Here is a 20,092-nt window from a genome sequence, read left to right on the forward strand (position 1 = left end):
TGTACGGAAAGAGAAAAGAGACCATTTGAGTACTAAAGAAAAGCGGGCAAGTACAAACTTGCTATGTCTGAAATGCGATTTAAATTTTTGCTTATTTGTTTAAGATTTGACAACAAAAATACTAGCGATAGAGTTGATAAGACCTCCCTATTCGTTCCATGTAGTCAGCTGTCATAAAATATTGCCGAGAACAATATATCCCTCATGCTTATCTGAACAGCTTGAACAGCTGTTGAACAGCTTCTCGGTTTTCAAGGAAAGTTCCCTTTCCTAAGGGAACTATTGCTTCAAAGTCAGATAAGTTTGGCATTAAAATTGTTACGATGTGCGATGACAGAACGTTTTATGTGATTGATGCCATAGAGTATGTATGGAAGGAGCAACGAAATAGGCCTACTAAAGACAGCCTTCCAACATACTATGTAAAAACTTTCTCAGAATCAGTACGTAGAAGTAACAGACAACTAATTCACATTAGAATTGTGACAACTGATTCACCTTAACAAATGAAATGCTAAATGATTTCACCGTGCTTCCAAACAAAACAAAACAAATCGTGTCATATCGTCTCAATTTGCTTTCGTGGTAAAACAAGTATGGTTTCATTTACTATAAAAAAGAATAAATCAGTTTATTTTAATCTCTACAATTCATAGTTAAAATGATGTAAATGAAAATACACAGAAACTAGAAATTATAGTGTTCTACGTCTCAAAAGCCGGTGGAGTAGACGCCTTTGAGAAAACGGTTCACGCATCACTGGTCCCTTCGTATGTTTTTCGTCACTTTTTTGATCAAGCTGTAATTAATGTTCAGATTCTTTATAGAATTGTTAATAATAAAAAGAAAAGTATTTTTGAAAAATCTGGCCTATCAGTTCTGTAAATCACACACACAGTAACATCTTGAAACAAATTTGTCTCTCTAAGTAATTTCTAATTTTCTTGGAATAAAGCGGCCATTAGATGAAGACGAAAAACAGAATTTTCCATCTAAATTAAACAAGTAATCAAGGTGCTTCATTTGTCCAAAAATAAAAAAACCTGAAATTAAAATAATCTGCACAAAATGTGGAAATCGAACTTGTCCAGAGCATCGGAGAATGATTTGAATAAAGTGATTTTTTTAAACTGATTTTGTAAAACAGTACAAGATTTTATATATATTTGCTTTCATTGTTTCAATCTAAAATATTATGTATACTTACTTTTAATAAATCTCCATTATAAATATTTTTTTTTTTTGTTATTTAAACAGCCTGGGGTGGGTCCATCAACCCTGTTACCTAACCCAGTTGTCTTATTTATGTTACTAGCTAAATATTAAAACAAGAGAAGTCAAACTAAGAAGCATCAAAAACAGATTTATAATTGAATATTTCTGGATAAGAAAATATTAAAACTTAGCCGCATTTTGAAAGTAGTAAAATCTCTTGACTTTCAACGACACAGAAAAAAAGAACGTGAATGGCAGTGTTCGTCCTAAGTGAATATTTTTTTTTTAAATGAAATAATCTATTGTTAATGCGGAAATTATACACTTTACAGTTTGCTTTATAAAGCCTTATAAATAGCCAACGATTAACTAGATTTTAAAACAAGTCACATAAAGATTTAAATAATGTTATTCTGCGTTTGTAATGCTAATTTTTTGTTATTTTATAGGTATTTTTTTTTCTATTAGAAAGGAAAAAGACCATTAAAACACTATTGCAAGTTTCATCTTTAACGATTTATGAGCTGTTATTCAATTTAAAACCATTTTGTTTTCCTTCATTGACACATTGAATCACGGATCAATCGTCCATGTTTTCACCTTTAATTTAAATTGATGAATATGATTAACATGGATTTTTTAATTAAAGAATTTTATGTATGAAGAAATTAATAAAAACTGCTGGCAATTAAAAATAAAATTTACCCCAATATTCAAACTTAGTCTGCTAATTTTAATAAAAGAAAAATAAATAAAATAAAAGAACCAAAAAAATCATCGTATCACAAAAAAACTATTATTTTACAGTGATTATAGTCATTTAGTTTAGTTGATTTATTTTATTTTCAGTTTTCAGTTAGATATTCGATTTTATTTCTATTTTTTTTTTTTTCCGTAGGGGAGGAAAAAACTCTGCCAGCCATCGTCAGTCCCCCCCACTGACGGCAGTGCTGGGCTTTCACCCGCTAAAAAACCTCCCCTCTTATCATGCCGGAGTCGGATCTAAGTCATACGGTATGTACAGCCCCTACATGATCACCCAGGCACTCTACTATCCGAATCCGGATGACCGGAAGGTGTCCCCAGGGGTCGATCGACGAGCGACGACTCCAAGTAGCCCCCGCCGAACACCCCCAGAAGCTGCCCTCCCTTGATCACCAGTCATCGAACTCCCAGTCTCTATAGATTCGCATCTGCTCAGCCTGTCGTCGCCTCTCTTCATTGCCTTCTCTCCTATCATTGATGTGATCGTAGTCGAGATACATTCCAATTTGTCGCTATTGCTGAACATCACCTCGATTGTATTATTGGCCACTTCCACACCCTGATTCTCGAGCACCACTCTTAATTCGCGCCATCTAGAGCAAAAAAACACCACATGCTCTGCTGTATCCAGTCTACCGCAATCATGACAGCGACTTGTATGGCATCTGGCCTTCTTGTACAGATAGTTCCGTAAACATCCATGTCCAGACAAGAACTGGGTGAATTCGTAGTCTGTGCTACCATGCTTTTGCTCCACCCAGTTCCTAACATCGCTAATGAGCCCATAGATCCACCTCCTTTGCTCGAATCCTGGCATCTGTCACGCCAAGCAATGTAGAGACCATCAATTGCTTCCTTTCTGTCCCGTCCGGCCACTATTGAAACTCTCATTTGCGCTAGTGAGTCTATGGGTGGACCCCAGCTATAACCAATGCCGTCTCGGTGACATTTTGCATTTAGATTGAGACTAATCGTTCCCTTTTCAATATTGTGTATAGATCTTTTAGATTTTCTTTATTTTTTTATAATGATAACATTTTTGTCTTGTCTTTTTTTTAATTAGTAAATTTATCTTAATTGCACTGCTATAATTATATAAATTTTGATATGATTTATTTTGAAACCGGATACGTATTCTGTTTTTTAAAAGGCATCAAACTCAGATGTATGTAACTTCTGCGCTGACTGTACAAAAGAATTTTTTTTAAAATGTTGTGATACTTTGTTTTAGAGATTTATGTTTCATACTATTAATCGGATTGATAAAAAATGTTATTTTCACATTAAAAATACAACAAATTTTAATTGTATTTTGATAAACCTTTTGTAGTTTTTATTGTAATACAATATAAATTGTGAGTTACATGTTAACTTATAAAATAATATCACATGCTTTTGATCTAAAACAAAAAACAACCATTTGTAGAAATTATGAGTTTATTGTGTAGATCCTTTGGCATTAAAAAGAAATATTAAAAAAGCAACAAAAATAATATAAAGCTAAGATTTTATGATAAACATGAGCCGCAGGAAAATATAAACAAAATTTTTACAGTAAATCATATATTAATTGTTGGGTAAATAACAAAAAATTAAACACAGCTCGTTTGCCAAAAAGTATTGGACTTTAATTTATTAATCACACAAAATAAACTGAATATAGGCTAACAATAATTAAAATCTGCAATTTAACAAAGCCCGAAAACAAAACGAACTTAAATCATTTTTTTTCACAATCAAACATAACATCAATAAATATAGTACAACTGGAAAACTGTTACATTACTGACATATTCTGTAATAATAAAAATTAGCAATGAACAAATATCATTAACTTAGAAAAATAAACTAGAATAATTCTTATCAATGGCACTGGCCTTTTCTGATTTATGAACATCTTCATACTTAATAAATAATTAAAACTTGCATTTCTAGTTTGTTATAGAAAAAAAACTACGATAATACATTCCAGTATAAAAAAGAAAGTTAATTACAATATAATCAATTACATCTGAATTTCATGCAGTTAATATTATTCTACATGTTTTATTAACTTGCATTTGTGTATATATATATATATATATTTAATTATAATGTTTCATTATTATTATTAATAATGTTAGTGCACTGATTCTATCACTACATTTTCTCAAGTAAGATATACAAAAAACAAAATTAATACAGTTCTTAATGAAATCTATAAAATTGACAAGATTGACAAAGCTTTCAATGAAACTGATTTAGATTATTTAAAAACTAAATCTGAATGTATAAAACAATACTAAATACACAATATGTAATGATATGGAACTTAATTTCGATGAAGACAGTATAATATTTTCTTATGAAAGTGTTTTTGACGCATTACATAAATGTTCATTAAACATACCCATTTTCCATGTATTTTTGTAATAAATTATGCTTTAAAAATAGAAGTAACATCGGTAATTTTGAAAGCCAAGAAACTTTGTAGATCTAGTCCCAGCTGCATGTGTACTTAATACTTCAATACAAGAACTCAATGGAGCATCTGCATCGGCAATAGTTGTTTATTCATTAATCTTAAGAAAAAATTCATTGTTTAGTATAAATGCAGGTGAATAAGATTCACGCTATAAAAACAAATAGAAATTAGGTTTAATAAAATTAACGTTTAGTATAACACATGATACAATAAGCTTGTACTGAACTAAATAGTTTAATAGTTAAAAATGGAATGATTTTCCTATCGCCTACCGTTGCCAAAACAACTACCCTTAGCAAGGATAAACATATGTGTATTTGTTGGAAGTATGAATTGCGTTAGAAATGCAACATTCCGCCCACCTTGAAAACATCAGTTTTTAACGTGAACAAACATGAACAAATACAAACATTACAAATGTAATGTTACATTTAAATGTAACATTAAGTACTTTTCTTAAGTCTTTTTTTTCGAAATCAGTGGGTGTTTGGAGGTATTTTCAGAGAGAGACATAATAAATATAATCTAATATAAATATAACCCACGCTCTCTTTGCTCGGTAGTCAAGGTTAGCGAGCGAAGCAAGCGTAGGATAATTTTGGACAAATTACTTACAATTAAAAGTAAAATAATTATATTCGATCTCTCTCAGGTACATCTAGAAGACCCATGTTTGAATAAAATCGACGAGTAGAAATAAAAAAAAATGTAGAAGATTGAGTTAGAAAAACGGTCTATTTTCAGGAAAAATTTTGTTTGGTTATTGTTATATAAATGTAAAAATGCTCGCTTTTATTATTATTTTTGAGATTAAAAAAACCCAAAAAAAACAGCGGTACCCGCTTACCAAAAATGGTCGAATATTTTTTTGTTTTATTTAAATCAATGATTATAAATAAAGCGCTCGCGCATACGGTATTTAATATGTGAAAGTGTAGCGGTACTAGAGACGACGGTCTGTACTAACTAAAGTAATAAAATTAAAAACTTAAATAGAATAAATTTCGCTTATACAGCCGGCAAACTGGTGTATCCGCGAGGCTTAACGCACTAGGTACATAGTCAACCGGCCGATCGAGTTCGAGACCCAGCTCGCGTTACGTTTTTACACTTTAAACATTAATCATTTATTAATTCTATTGTTCATTTGTGACGTCACTACATAGCAGTAGTTTAGAGCATTTTTTTCAGGCGGTAGGTGCAAACCATTTTTTTTTGCAAATATTGTTACGTTTTAATTGTTAACAAATATGCCTAAGAAAAATATTACCTTAATTACGGGTAATCTCGAGATACTGAGGGTGACCTTGTTCTACAGCCTCACCAGCTTGACCTTTTAAACTGAAATTTTATTGGCGTCAATGCCCGATTTATACAAGAAAACTGGTCAAATTTGTTGAAAATTGTTCCACTAATTTTGGAGATTTATAGGCAGACACCGAACACACACCCACACGCGCATGCATGCGCGTACATACAAACATAAACATCCGGAAAATTCCATCCGGTTTTTTTTATTTTTCAGGTTCCTTAGGTGTCAAAACGTTAAAATCTGGTGAAACCCGCATTTGCCTATACTGGATCGATTGCAATACTTTACCTTCTAGAGCTGTAGCGCTGACTACACGGGAAAATAAAAGTATTTATTCATGGAACGATTTAAATTCAATAAATTCTTTGTTATTTAACAGGAAGGTTACGTTGAAAATAACATATTTCCATTGAACTTATTGTTTTCTGAAAGATTTTTAGCAATACCAGTTAGAAAAAACCGTTATCTGAAATACCAATCGCGAGGTAAGTAACAAATATAAATTAAAAAAATTATTTATTTATCTCCTTGCCTATACACATGTGTAACTATTAATAAAAATTTAATGATATAACAAAAAAATCAAGGAATAATATTAAAATAATATCTAACATCACAAGTGAAATCTCTGAGAAAGGTCTGGAGAAGTATAATGAATATCGTTCTTTTAAAAATCTTAGTGCCTTTCTTTATAAAATAACGGATGGTATGAGTAGAAGTTTTGGATGATATGATATGAGTTGAACGAATATAACTCGCCAGAGATGGATAACAAACGCCTTTTTCAGAAGAAAATAATGGCAGAAGAAAATGAAATTTTCAAGGTTTTTAAGAATATAAAATAAGTATTAAGTTTTAATGCAATAAGAGTATTAATAAAGTTACGGAACTCTTTAAAAACTTTTCAACAGTAAAATAAAGAAAAGTAAAATGTAACAAATCCTACCTGGAAAATTTTTATTTTCCAGTAAGAGATCGCTATATCATAAGCGCGCACGTTATTTTGCTATTCTGTATTTATTTTTATGTTAATTTTTAATTTTTAATTCACATTAGGTTAAATATCTGTCAATTTTCATAATATTATATTTAACGTAATTTGTATTAAAAATTAAAAAAATTAAATAATGGCAACGTCAAACGGTTCATAGAGTTTTTGTAATAATTAATAGTTTTATACTATGAGTCTGATTTTAATGTTGTATATGAAAGATATGTGGAATTTTTCAATTAATATAATGTACCTAAAGATGCGTTCAGCCTGAAACCGGTTGTACAAAACATGTTATGCTTGCCTATACACATGTGTAACTATTAATAAAAATTTAATGATATTAACAAAAAAATCAAGGAATAATATAATAATTTTCATGTATATATCTATATATATAAAACTCGCCGGGTTAGTCTAGTGGCAACTTGTGATTGCAAAGCGAACTTAGTTTCGAAGTCAAGAGTTCTAAGGTTCGAGACCTTGAAAAGGCAAATGTTTTTATACAGATTGGATTGTAGACTGTGGATACCGGTGTTCTTTAATGGTTTGATTTCAACTAACCACAAATTTCAGGAGTGGTCGACATGAGTTTGTTTCAGACTATTACCGGTAATTTACAGTTAAATTGGACTATATCTGCAGCAATATCAGTCATGGTAAGCCGCTACCAGTAATTGCATTTGTATATACAAAGACATGCTCAGATCCAACAGTAGCTGAAAAATAGTTGGAGAAAACAACAATATATATATATATATATATATATATATATATATATTTCTTGATTTTTCAACAGTGTTGAGAAAAATCAAGAAAACTGTTTCAAAATGTTCTTTAACGCTCAAAAATGTTTTTTCTTCATTCTGAGTATCGTGTTAAAATTGTAATTCAAGTTTATTAAACAGACAGCTATATTTAGTGAGCCACTCTTGTAAAAATAAATATTGCAAATAAATATTCAACTACTTAATTTTTGTAGGAATTCAGAGTTCTTAAAAGATATTGAGGTCCATCTCTAATATCAGTTTTTTTTTGTCTTCAGTCATTTGACTGGTTTGATGCAGCTCTCCAAGATTCCCTATCTAGTGGTAGTCGTTTCATTTCAGTATACCCTCTACATCCTACATCCCTAACAATTTATTTTACATATTCCAAACGTGGCCTGCCTACACAATTTTTCCCTTCTACCTGTCCTTCCAATATTAAAGCGACTATTCCAGGATGCCTTAGTACGTGGCCTATAAGTCTGTCTCTTCTTTTAACTATATTTTTCCAAATGCTTCTTTCTTCATCTATTTGCCGCAATACCTCTTCATTTGTCACTTTATGCACCCATCTGGTTTTTAACATTCTCCTATAGCACCACATTTCAAAAGCTACTAATATTTTCTTCCCAGATACTCCGATCGTCCAAGTTTCACTTCCATATAAAGCGACACTCCAAATATATACTTTCAAAAATCTTTTCCTGACATTTAAATTAATTTTTGATGTAAACAAATTATATTTCTTACTGAAGGCTCGTTTCGCTTGTGCTATTCTGCATTTTATATCGCTTTTGCTTTGTCCATCTTTAGTAATTCTACTTCCCAAATAACAAAATTTTTCTACCTCCATAATCTTTTCTCCTCCTTTTTTCAAATTCAGTGGTCCATCTTTGTTATTTCTACTACATTTCATTACTTTTGTTTTGTTCTTGTTTATTTTCATGCGATAGTTCTTGCGTAGGACTTCATCTATGCCGTTCATTGTTTCTTCTAAATCCTTTTTACTCTCGGCTAGAATTACTATATCATCAGCAAATCGTAGCATCTTTATCTTTTCACCTTGTACTGTTACTAAGAATCTAAATTGTTCTTTAACATCATAAACTGCTAGTTCCATGTAAAGATTAAAAAGTAACGGAGATAGGGAACATCCTTATCGGACTCCCTTTCTTATTACGGCTTCTTTCTTATGTTCTTCAATTGTTCTTCAACAGTTTTATAATCACTTTTTTATATTTATTCCAGAAAAAACAATGGAAAAATAAATGTCACAACTTACGTTAAATATTGATGCGCAATAATCAGTAAAAACGGGACAGGCAACAGCAGCTTTGGAAATGTGAAAATCCTAGTTAAAAAAATAGATATCCTTAACTAAAGAAATTTACAACAGAAAGTATCTGAGTTATTATAATAATGTAGTCAGATCATTGATTTTATATGGAATTGAAGCTGCAAATCTGATTGACCTAAATATCCTAATGAGAATCTACGGTCCTAGAAAAACAGATTAAGAATACAGTATAAATTCAAATGAGAAAGTCTATAAAACCGAAGAAGAGTTCCAACCGCAGTTATCAAGATAAAATTTGAATTCCTCGGACACATAATTAGAACAAATTCAAAAAGACTAAAAACGAAATTTAAAAAAAAAAAAAAAATTTAATATAAGTCAAAAAGGATGCATAAAACAGATGAAAGAATAACTTCAAAACTTAAGGATAAAAAGAAGGACGGTTTGGGTAGAATGAAGTTTAGATAAATTATTTATAACGAAAAGTAGAGTACCAGAAGAAAATCGACAGAAGTAGAGAAAACAGAAGCACTCTAAGAAAATGAATGAATGAATTATGAAAATAAAAAAAAGTAGCTACAAGAAATTATATTGGATTGTCCGTAGTAGGTAATAAAAAAACGTTTAAAAAAAAAAAATAACTGGATTAATTAATCCAGTTATTTTTTATTAATTTATTTGTTTATTTTATTTAATTTATTTCATTTTAATTTATCAATTGATAAAATAATAAATTAAAATAGTTGTATTTTGAATTGTAGGTATTATAAAAAATAAATAAATAAAAAGAAATGTTAATAAAATTCACCACTGGAATCATATTCAGGAAAAAAAGTTGTAAATTTTAATTGAACAAAGAAAAGTAAAAATTCATTTTATAATTTACATTAAATATAATTAAATATTTAATTAAAAATTTCAGTTCCTGTATTTCACAAAATTTAAAAAATGTTTTGGTAAAAACTACGAAAATAAATACAAATATTGGAACATTTATAGGATATTAATTTATTCATCATAAACATTCAGTAAAGATGTACATATTTAGTTCTTAGTACAACGTAAATAAGTTTCTTAGAGGATTTTGACAAATATTTCTTTACGTTCGTCGGACTCTTGGGAGAACAAGACCGGTGAACTTTATTTCAGTTTATTTCGTTAAATTATTTGTATTTCGAAAATTTTATACTATAAAAAAAAATGTATTTATAATTTATAATTTACTAAAGATGGACGAAGCAGGAGCGATATAAAATGCCGAATAGCACAAGCGAAACGAGCCTTCAGTAAGAAATATAATTTGTTTACATCAAAAATTAATTTAAATGTCAGGAAAAGATTTTTGAAAGTGTCTGTTTGGAGTGTCGCTTTATATGGAAGTGAAACTTGGACGATCGGAGTATCTGAGAAGAAAATATTAGAAGCTTTTGAAATGTGGTGCTATAGGAGAATGTTAAAAATCAGATGGGTGGAGAAAGTGACAAATGAAGAGGTATTGCGGCAAATAGATGAAGAAACAAGCATTTGGAAAAATGTTAAAAGAAGAGACAGACTTATAGGCCACAAACTAAGGGATCCTGGAATAGTCGCTTTGATATTGGAAGGGCAGGTAGAAGAAAAAATTGTGTAGGCAGGCCACGTTTGGAATATGTAAAACAAATTGTTAGGGATGTAGGATGTAGAGGGTATACTTAAATGAAACGACTAGCAATAGATAGGGAATCTTGGAGAGCTGCATCAAACCAGTCAAATGACTGAAGACAAAAAAAAAAAAATTTATTTCTCACTCACAGATTTTTATAATACTATTTACATATTTAAATTGATTTTGATTCGTTTAAAATAAAACCCTCATGTGAACTTTATTTTTTTTAAACACAATTTTTTATTTTTAATATTCATTAAGTGATTTTTTTCTATTCTACAAGTCGAAAACTATATTTTTATATAATGGTAAATGTAACATACAAGAACTCAGACGTTGTATGGGTGCATGTTAATTCATGTGAAGATAAATGACAAAAATCCATATGGTTAACAGAAGATATGCATACATACAGTAAATACAGTATATTTACTATATATACTAAATATTTATGTCAGCCAAAGAGAAGCAAAATATAAGTTAAAGTAGTATAGTTAGTATACACTTCTGCATTACTCTATTTAACGATATGGGAAAAAAATAAAGTGTATTTTCTACAGAAATGCAGTAAATTACAAGTTATGGAGATACCATTGATATGAAATATAATATATGTGCCTCTGCTTTCAGAGTAGAGCAGTATATCATTACGTAATCTACCCCTCCATTTTGTCAAATACGTTATAGTTATACAAATAATTTATGCAAGCAAAATAACTGTATTTTATCTTCATATTTTTCTTTGAACTATTACACGCACAAATACAATGGAATTACAAATTAAATTTTCTTGTTACCCTTTAACTGAATGGTTGAATTTACTTTGTTTTCATTTGTCATATTGGAATTTTTTTTAAAATGACTATTTATAGTCGCATCAATAACTAGTCATTAGCGACTTATCAGTGTAATGTAAATACCTTTAAATTGAACAAACTCAGGTAGACTACTCATGAGACGTATGGTCTAATTGAAACCGAAACACCAAAGTACATTTGACAGCGACAATTGGCTTTCCTTCAGTAAAGACTCCGGTAGGAATATGTGGAGCTGGAGAAGGTTATGTCTGAACAGACTTGATGGATACTGTGATATTTGAAGTGTACTATTTCCCCAATGCGGGAATTGTTAGTTTTGTGGCTCTCCTTGATGAATTAAAGTATGCGATTTTAAGTTCCAGAGGTAGAAAGATAATTTTGATTGGCGACTTTAACGTTAAGTCTCCAGAGTTTGCGAGGACTGTGAAAATCTTAGAGGTACAACTAGCGAAAAATATCGATGCATTAAGTTTGATTTGTATGAACAATAATGAAGCTACGTTTAGTCGCGGGGAAGTTAGCTCGGTAATTGACTTGACTTTCATCTCTGAAGATCATGTAACAACTTTAATTAATTGGAGAATATTGGATGAAGAGAGTCTATCGGACCATTACGTAATAGCGTATAAGATAAAAACGACACCAAGAATGGTTAAGCCTGGTAGAACTATCACCTCGTGACGCGGATGTGTTCGTTTTCCGGAGGTGATTGGTGAGAAAGAGGCTGAAGTAACAGACCCTGAAGAACTGATAGAAATTGTTACTATAAAATGTGACAAGGGGGGAGTCCTGGTACAAGTCACCCAAAAAAAGACATAAGTATTGGTAGGGATCGAAGTTAGAGGTCTTACGTAAAAGAGCTTGGAGAGCTAGAAGGAAACTTAAAGCAAGCATCGATATTTTCCGCTAAACGTTGTCCCTCTAAGTTTTGCATAGACGTGGTTGTCAACTTCACAAGGATGAGGCCAAAGAAGAATCGTGGAGGCTAGATCCAAATATACAGCAGCCATCAAAAAAGAGCCAAAAGCACGTGTTGGAAAGTCCTTTGCAAAGATATCGATAGAGACTCTTGGGGAAGAGGATATCAGTTGGTTTCCAGAAGACTAAGTAGAAGATTGCCAGTGATACCAATAGACAAAGTGCGTGAATATGTAGATGTACTCTTTCCGAAGCAAGTAGATCCATGTAAAGAGAAAATTGTGGCTGATAAAATACCGGTGTTCACTTAGCAGGAATTAAAGACTGCAGGCAGGAAAGTGAAACTGTATTAGAACCCGGGTTTGGACGGCAATCCGGTAGAAGTCGTTCGGATACTGGTAGAAGAAGCGTTTGTTACAATGTTGGTAGTAATGAACAATATGCTGAAAGGCGATTTTATACTGACGAACACATGACGAATCTAAAATTGAGATTCATCGATAAAATTTGAAAAACAATTCCATATTCAATTCATCTTCAAATATACAAATATTAATTTCTATATTACAATTATAATTTCTAGAAGTAATGCCTTATGTAATTTTTCCTAGTCTCTGTGATTTTTTTTTTTAAGTTTCCTTCACACAAATATTCATCTTAAGGAGAATCTGTGAATTTTATCTAATATATATTAAAATTTCACTCGTTTTCCCAGCTACACTTGCAAATTTTGTTTTTAAATTTTCACGCCTATTTCTTTGGGTATTTTTATTTATATTAATGGAAGATAAAACATAAATATTCATTTAATAAAATTACATTTTTTCTGCTCTTTCTACAGATCGTTGTATAGAATTGTGACATACGGAAATCATAATTCTAATAATCCTTTTGGAAATTTTAATATATATAGTGTAAGTATGATATAAATGCCATCAATGGATTGTTCCCTCTTTTTATGAAAACTGATATTTCTTGTTAAAAATTATTTTTTTCAAATCTACAGTAAAGAAGGGTGTTTTTTTTTGCTTGTTGATATTGCCGCAAAAGCTTGAAGGTTGTAGGTGGCATTTGGAAATGAAAAATTGTATCGTGTGAAAAATGCCATGCCTGACCGGGATTTATACCCGGGACCTCCAGAAGAAAAGCCGACACTCTACCACTCCGCCTTGGAGATCGGCATTGACCACCATTGGATTTCTAAGATAATGAGGTCATACAGATCTACCTCTGCTTCATATTATTTGTAAACAACTATTTTTTTTGTTTTCTTCGAAACTTTCTTTTAATAATCGAGAAAAATTGTTTCTGCTCTGATCTGTCAATCATCGAAGCTTAAGGAAAGTTTCCCTCAATTTTCCATGTTTAATGATTTGCTTATATTTTCATGATGAAACCGGAATAATGCCACTTAAAATAAATTTGAACTCTTTGCATTAATTTATTTTTTGGGAAACGTAGACCAGATCACATTACATTTAGATTTCAATTCGGATACTAAAGGAGACATTTCTTTAACAGTTTTGGCAAATAAATCTCTGTATTAGCAAGTTTTTACATTATATTTCTATAACTGATATTTCTATTTACATTATATTTAAAGGAAGATGTGTGCATAAACATTATCAATATATTGAACTGATTTTTCTGTAATTAAAAATTTGTTATAATTAGATTTTCATTGCAACTTATCTTTTCCTTTTTGAAGTCGTTTAAATTCTTTTTAATAATTTTACTCATAATTTTGTAACTTCATTGAAGATGTAACAGGGCCAGGCCTACAAAAGGAACTGCTTGTAAAAGCAAAGAAAGTTCTTTTGAACAAAATATGTTCTTTCAAAATGATTTAAAGATTTGAGGGAAAGGACGCCTAAGATTCGAAATTAAGGTTTTGAAAAGTGCATGAGCATAGGATGTCCAAAACCCCGGTATACGTGAAATATAAGTTGTAAAAGACAGCAGTCTGAAAGGGAGGGTCGACATGATTTGATCAACAAACGCCTTTAAATGAGCTTAAGAAAATTATAATATCATTTTGCGTTGATTTATAATCTTACTTGTAATGAAAAGGTAAAGAAATTTCACATCAATTGACTGTTGAAAATCATCAACGTGAAAAATTACGAAACGAAAGAACCGATGAAAACATTTATACTGAAATGCGTTAAGTATTCTAAGAGACGTTTCAAAAGCCTATCTCGTGGCGGAATGGTAGCGCATCGGTCCGTCATCCGGAGATCCGGGGTTCGAATCCCGGTCAGGGGTTTTTCATACGCTACAAAATTTTATTTCCATATTACACTTACAATTTTCAAGCTTATGTGGGGATATCATCAAACAAAAAAGAGAACATTTTCGAAAAGCAGAAAATTATGTTCTACTGCTTCCACCCAATACGTTTATAAAATGGTGCAATAACACTCGAAAATAGTGGATAATTATCACTGAATCATCTTTTATTTTCTAAAAGTAAGTTCATCCAAAATTGAGCATTTGTTAAAAGATTATGTCTGGATAACCAAACAAACAAAAGATATATATATATATATATATATATATATCTTTTGTTATATACCTTTTGAAAAAGGTGTTTGTACTTGTCGTACTGTTCAGTACGACAAGTATACTTGTCGTACTGAACAGTACGACAAGTATACTGTACTTGTTCAGTACTTGTTACTGTATGTTCAGTACGACAAGTATACTTGTCGTACTGAACAGTTTTCTCTTCTAGTTGTCTGAATTACTTGAAAAAGTCTTAAATTAAAATTAAAATATCGTGGAATGTAAATACGTACATAAAAACATGTACGCATGTACACAGAGTATTTTTCTTATGTACGTCTCATTTTAGCAGGATTAGACCCTTATTATTTTCGTACAATTTTAATTCTATTTTAATTTTATTTTAATAACATTTCAATCATCAACCATCTTACTCGAATAATTGTATTTAAGTCAATACTAAAAATAGTGAAATATAGTTCACTATTTGAACCGTTATTAGGTTTTAGTCTTCATCTAGTTTGTTCAGTCAATCCCCAGTAATTTGCTTCATTGTTGCGACCCAGCTGTCGTGTAAGGAGGTAAGAACATATAGTACAACGATAGTTCGACCATAACTTCATTAATCTAATTCGTATAGAAATTTGTAACGAATAGTTAAATAATCTACTTTTGTATATATATAATAAAAGAGACTTATTTAAGTATATACTTATATATATATATATATATATATATATATATATATATATATATATATATATATATATATTATTTTATAAAAATCTATTTTATTTAACAGATAATTATTACATATATAGATATTCTTTCTACAGTATTATTTAGATATATCTTGCAAATATAAATTTTAAGAAACAATGTTATACGTACATGCTAACAAAGAGAAACTTTACATTACATGTTCATTGTAAAAATGCGAGTACAGGACTAAAATATAACTTAGATGTTCATACTAACGATGTGAGTACAACACTAAAGAAAAATTACAAAGAACAAAGGCGTCAACTTAATAATATTTCCTAGAATTACTGCACTTCTACGAATACATTCCAGTAATAGAGTGCTAAAATACGGTATTCTAATTATATATGTATACTAGCACCCATGTCGCGGCTTCGCCCGTGCTACATCGTTAACTATGATTACCTTTGTACGGGTAAAAATGTATTTTGCCCGGTTCATAGAGTTACACGACTAACACCAGTGGGAGGGGACTCTACTTTGTTTCTCTTTGTTTTTTCTTTTATGCTTTTTAGTTAAGTAACTAACTGGAGGCAGTTGCAGCCAATCGCGTCGCACTTACGGTAAAAGAGGAAATGCCTCTGTTGGATCGGCCGCCACATTTTTCACCGTCACACACTTTAAAAAATAGAAATTTAAAAAAAACCGGAAAATTGCTTTTAGATATTTATCTGAAGAGTATATTCAAACCTAAATCGAGGGAATTCTCGTTTTGTATAATCGGACATACGGGAAAATTTGTAATCATTGTTCAAATATTTTTACCTTTCTTCACCCCTGTCAAGGTCGAATTTAGAAAAATGTAGAAATTAGTTTTTAGATATTCACATGAAGATTATACACATAAAAAAAATCAAGTTGATATCTTCATGTATTACCAAAACGTTAAAAAAATACAAATTTTTTTTTATCCCATTTTAACCACTTTAAATTTAAAAAAAAATTTATGATAGTTTAAATTAATCGTTTTATGAATAACACATTTTATTTTAATAAAGTTACTAAAGTAGTAATACTAATTACAGTAATTAACATTAATAAATAACTAATTAATGTTTATATTACGTTAATAATTATGTTTATTTTACATGTTTGTAACATTAGAGGAAAACTGCTCTTCTCATTGATGTCACTCACCCATCTGATCCGAATAATAATAATAAGGCTGAAACAGATAAAATAACCAAGCACAACCCTCTGACAATAGAATGTAAAGAAATTTACAGACTGAACTCAGTAGAAGTCATTCCCAATATAATAACAGCAAATGGATTAATTAACAAAAATTTAAAGAAATGCAAACAAAAGATTGGCATGGATCTTAAAATCATAATTCCAGAAGCCCACAAATCAGTAATTCTAGAGACGTGCAAGATTGTACGAAATGTGTTAAATGTACCACAGCACTGAATGAGGTATGCTCTAATGGTACCTCGTACTGAAATTTCGGATGTGAAACATCTCTGACACATTATAATATAATAATAATAATTATTATTATTATTATTTTGTAATTATAAATTATTTTATTATATGTTATTGTTTTACAGATGTATATATATATATTTTTTTTTTTTAATTGCATAGATATTTATTTTTGTGTAAAACAATCATACCCAGTTAAAAGATAAATAATTACATATATATATATATATATATATATATATATATATATTTATTCAAATGAAAAAAAATTTGTTAAAGTTATTTTGTGATTACAAGTTTTAAACTTAAATATTATGTTTTTAAAAAAAATTATTATACTTCTAATAATTGCTAAAATATATATATATTACTTTAGCACCTAGTCTTCTAATAGCACTTGGGATATCAGAGGTTGAATTCCACATCCTTTCATATTATCAGTATTTTTTTTTTTTTAATCAGTAAAATAGTTTCTCAAAATTCTTTATAAATATATTTATTTGTTATAAGTCTGTTCCAAATCTATCAGATTTCCATTGAATTATGTTATATCACTTTGTATCTACTATTACGTTTCCATTATCTATTTTATATCGAGATAATTATCCTAAAGTTCACTTATCAAACATTTTTTTTTATTTTTCATTTTATTTCACTAAAAGAAATCGTTTTGACGTCACCAAGAATAGTTCTATCACATGCTCGGTTATAATCTAATGACAAATATTTATTGGTACTTTATTTAATGTGATCCGTTTAGAAATTCTGTGGTAAATAATTTTGATGCACACATTTTTATTCATATTTGGAATGCTAAATATAAAATAAAAATTCTTTTTTTCACTATAATATTTCATTTCAATCGTGTTAATGATGTGAAAAATATATTTCCAACAGTTAATTCATATTATCCTGTTTCACAATAAATTATACATTAATGAATCACACACCGGCGTCATAGACCAGTAGTTTGGGCCAAAATCAAACCGATAATTCATTTTAGAGTATAGTATCTCCACCATGTTTCGCCTCATAAATATAAATATACTTACTAGTACAATTAACGTAATTGTTTATTATTCGATTTATTTCAGAAAAAAGCTCGGTGCTGTATTTTATGTGTAATGAAACCAATCTTTAAAAAAAAGAAATTGTAAATGTGATTTTAACAGATACTGTGTTACAAATTGTTCTATCCTATTTTCCCTTAATTGAATATAAATAATCTTAATAATTAATAATATAACCCTGGTTAAAATAAATTTAAAAGTCTCGGTATACCTCAATTGATCTGAATGATTTAATCAAAAATGTAATTCATTTATTAACACTTATAACGGCATCAACTCCAAGGATTCTTGAATGAGTTACCTAAGAAGGTTAAATAACAATTTCCAAAATATTATTGAGCACTCGGTCTATTTTGAGACAATATTAATCGAAATTAAAAAAAAAATTACAATAAATAAACATCAAAAAAAATTATTTGAAAATGTAAAGAAAAACTGCACTACATAACGAAAATTATTTCTAAATAAGAGCTAAAAAAATTAAGAAGTTTTAGGTTTTGGAAAGTTCTCTTTTTTTCAAAAAAATAATTAAAAAATTACCGGTAATGAATTACATAAATTTCTTGGCAACGCCGTTCAAATTATGCAATTATTTGCAATTTTTTAATTCAATCATTTTAAGATCTTATATCTTTACGACTCCTTTTTATTCCAAAACGATAACTAAAACTATAATTATTTTTTCATATTTTTACAAAAAAATATTTATTTATAATTTCAAGGTATGTAGTTAAATAGTAAATAAATAAATAAAAACTTTTCCTATCTCCGTGGTGAAGTAGTAGCGTCTTGGTATTTTATCTGAAGATCCCGGGTTTGAATCCCGGTCATGCTTAGCATTTTTCATGCTTTCATTACCGTATTCTTGCACACAAGCTTCTAGCTTATGTGGTGATATCATCAAGCTTACAAAAAACTAATTATTTCTGTATTTGTGGACGACTTGAAAATTGAACCGCGGGGCAATTGTTTTGTGTTATCTTCCTTTTCCAAACATATACAGGAACTAAAAGTACTGCAAGTGAACACAGAATTACTTTTGTTTATCTGTCAAATCAGTTTTGCCTACACTTAACACCTACTTGTATCAAATCTTGTTGTAATTGATCTAAGGATTTTCCAAGATTTGTCATTTCTTCAAAATTATTTATTTTCTTTTTGAAGTTTTGTTTATGTAATCTGATATGATTTTTGTATTTTTATGAAAAGATAAACGGTGCATCATTTGTGTGGATTGATATGTTATGAATTAATTATGAACTAAGACATGTTGAAAAAACTGTGAGTTGCAAGAGAAGACCTTACAAACCTAGAAATAACTTCAGACTTATTATGCACTAAAAAAACTCTAACAATATAGATTAAACTCTATAGACTGCTTTTCCTAACCACAATCAACTTCCAAAAACAACTCTCGGATAGAAACACGAACTAGCTCTTAGAGTCAAGGACCTGGTACTAAATACGATTAAAAAAAAAAAAAAAAACATGCTACTCACAAATTGTATACAGGTTTATAATCTCTAATACACAACTTAAAGGTTAATGAAAACACCTATGTTTTGAGCTACACCGATTTCAATAGTTTTTTGGAACGCTGTAAGGGAAATCTTCAATAAACTGGAGCGTCTTTACAGTATACATCTAATACAATAAAACTTAAACAGGTGCTTAGGGAAATATGTTCAAAACTCCTGGAAAAAATTGTTTTATACATATAATTAACAAACTGATAAAACTGCTTGTTTTAACAGATGCAACAACTGAATCAATGAAAATCACAAGGTTATTTGATGCAGAGTGTGACCGTAGCAGCCCTGAAACTTATAATGAAAATATATCAAAAGTTTTATATATAAACATAAAATCTGATAGAATTCAACATAAGTACAATTAATTAACTTATCATTTTAATATTCCAGTGGAATATCAAGAAATTTTATCCACATAATGAAAAGTTACCGATCTTAAAAAAAAGCTGGATTCTGTTCTCATGTATCAGCAGAAAACGAATTTTAAGGAAAACTATGGTGCTCTGTTAAAAAAATATTAACGTTACCTTTAAAAGTATAATAAAGCCAGTATTATGCCAGGCCAATGATAGTGTGGCCCACTATATTAACAATAAACTAAATTAT

This window comes from Lycorma delicatula, chromosome 1 (assembly GCF_047948215.1).
Source record: "Lycorma delicatula isolate Av1 chromosome 1, ASM4794821v1, whole genome shotgun sequence".
NCBI lineage: Eukaryota > Metazoa > Arthropoda > Insecta > Hemiptera > Fulgoridae > Lycorma > Lycorma delicatula.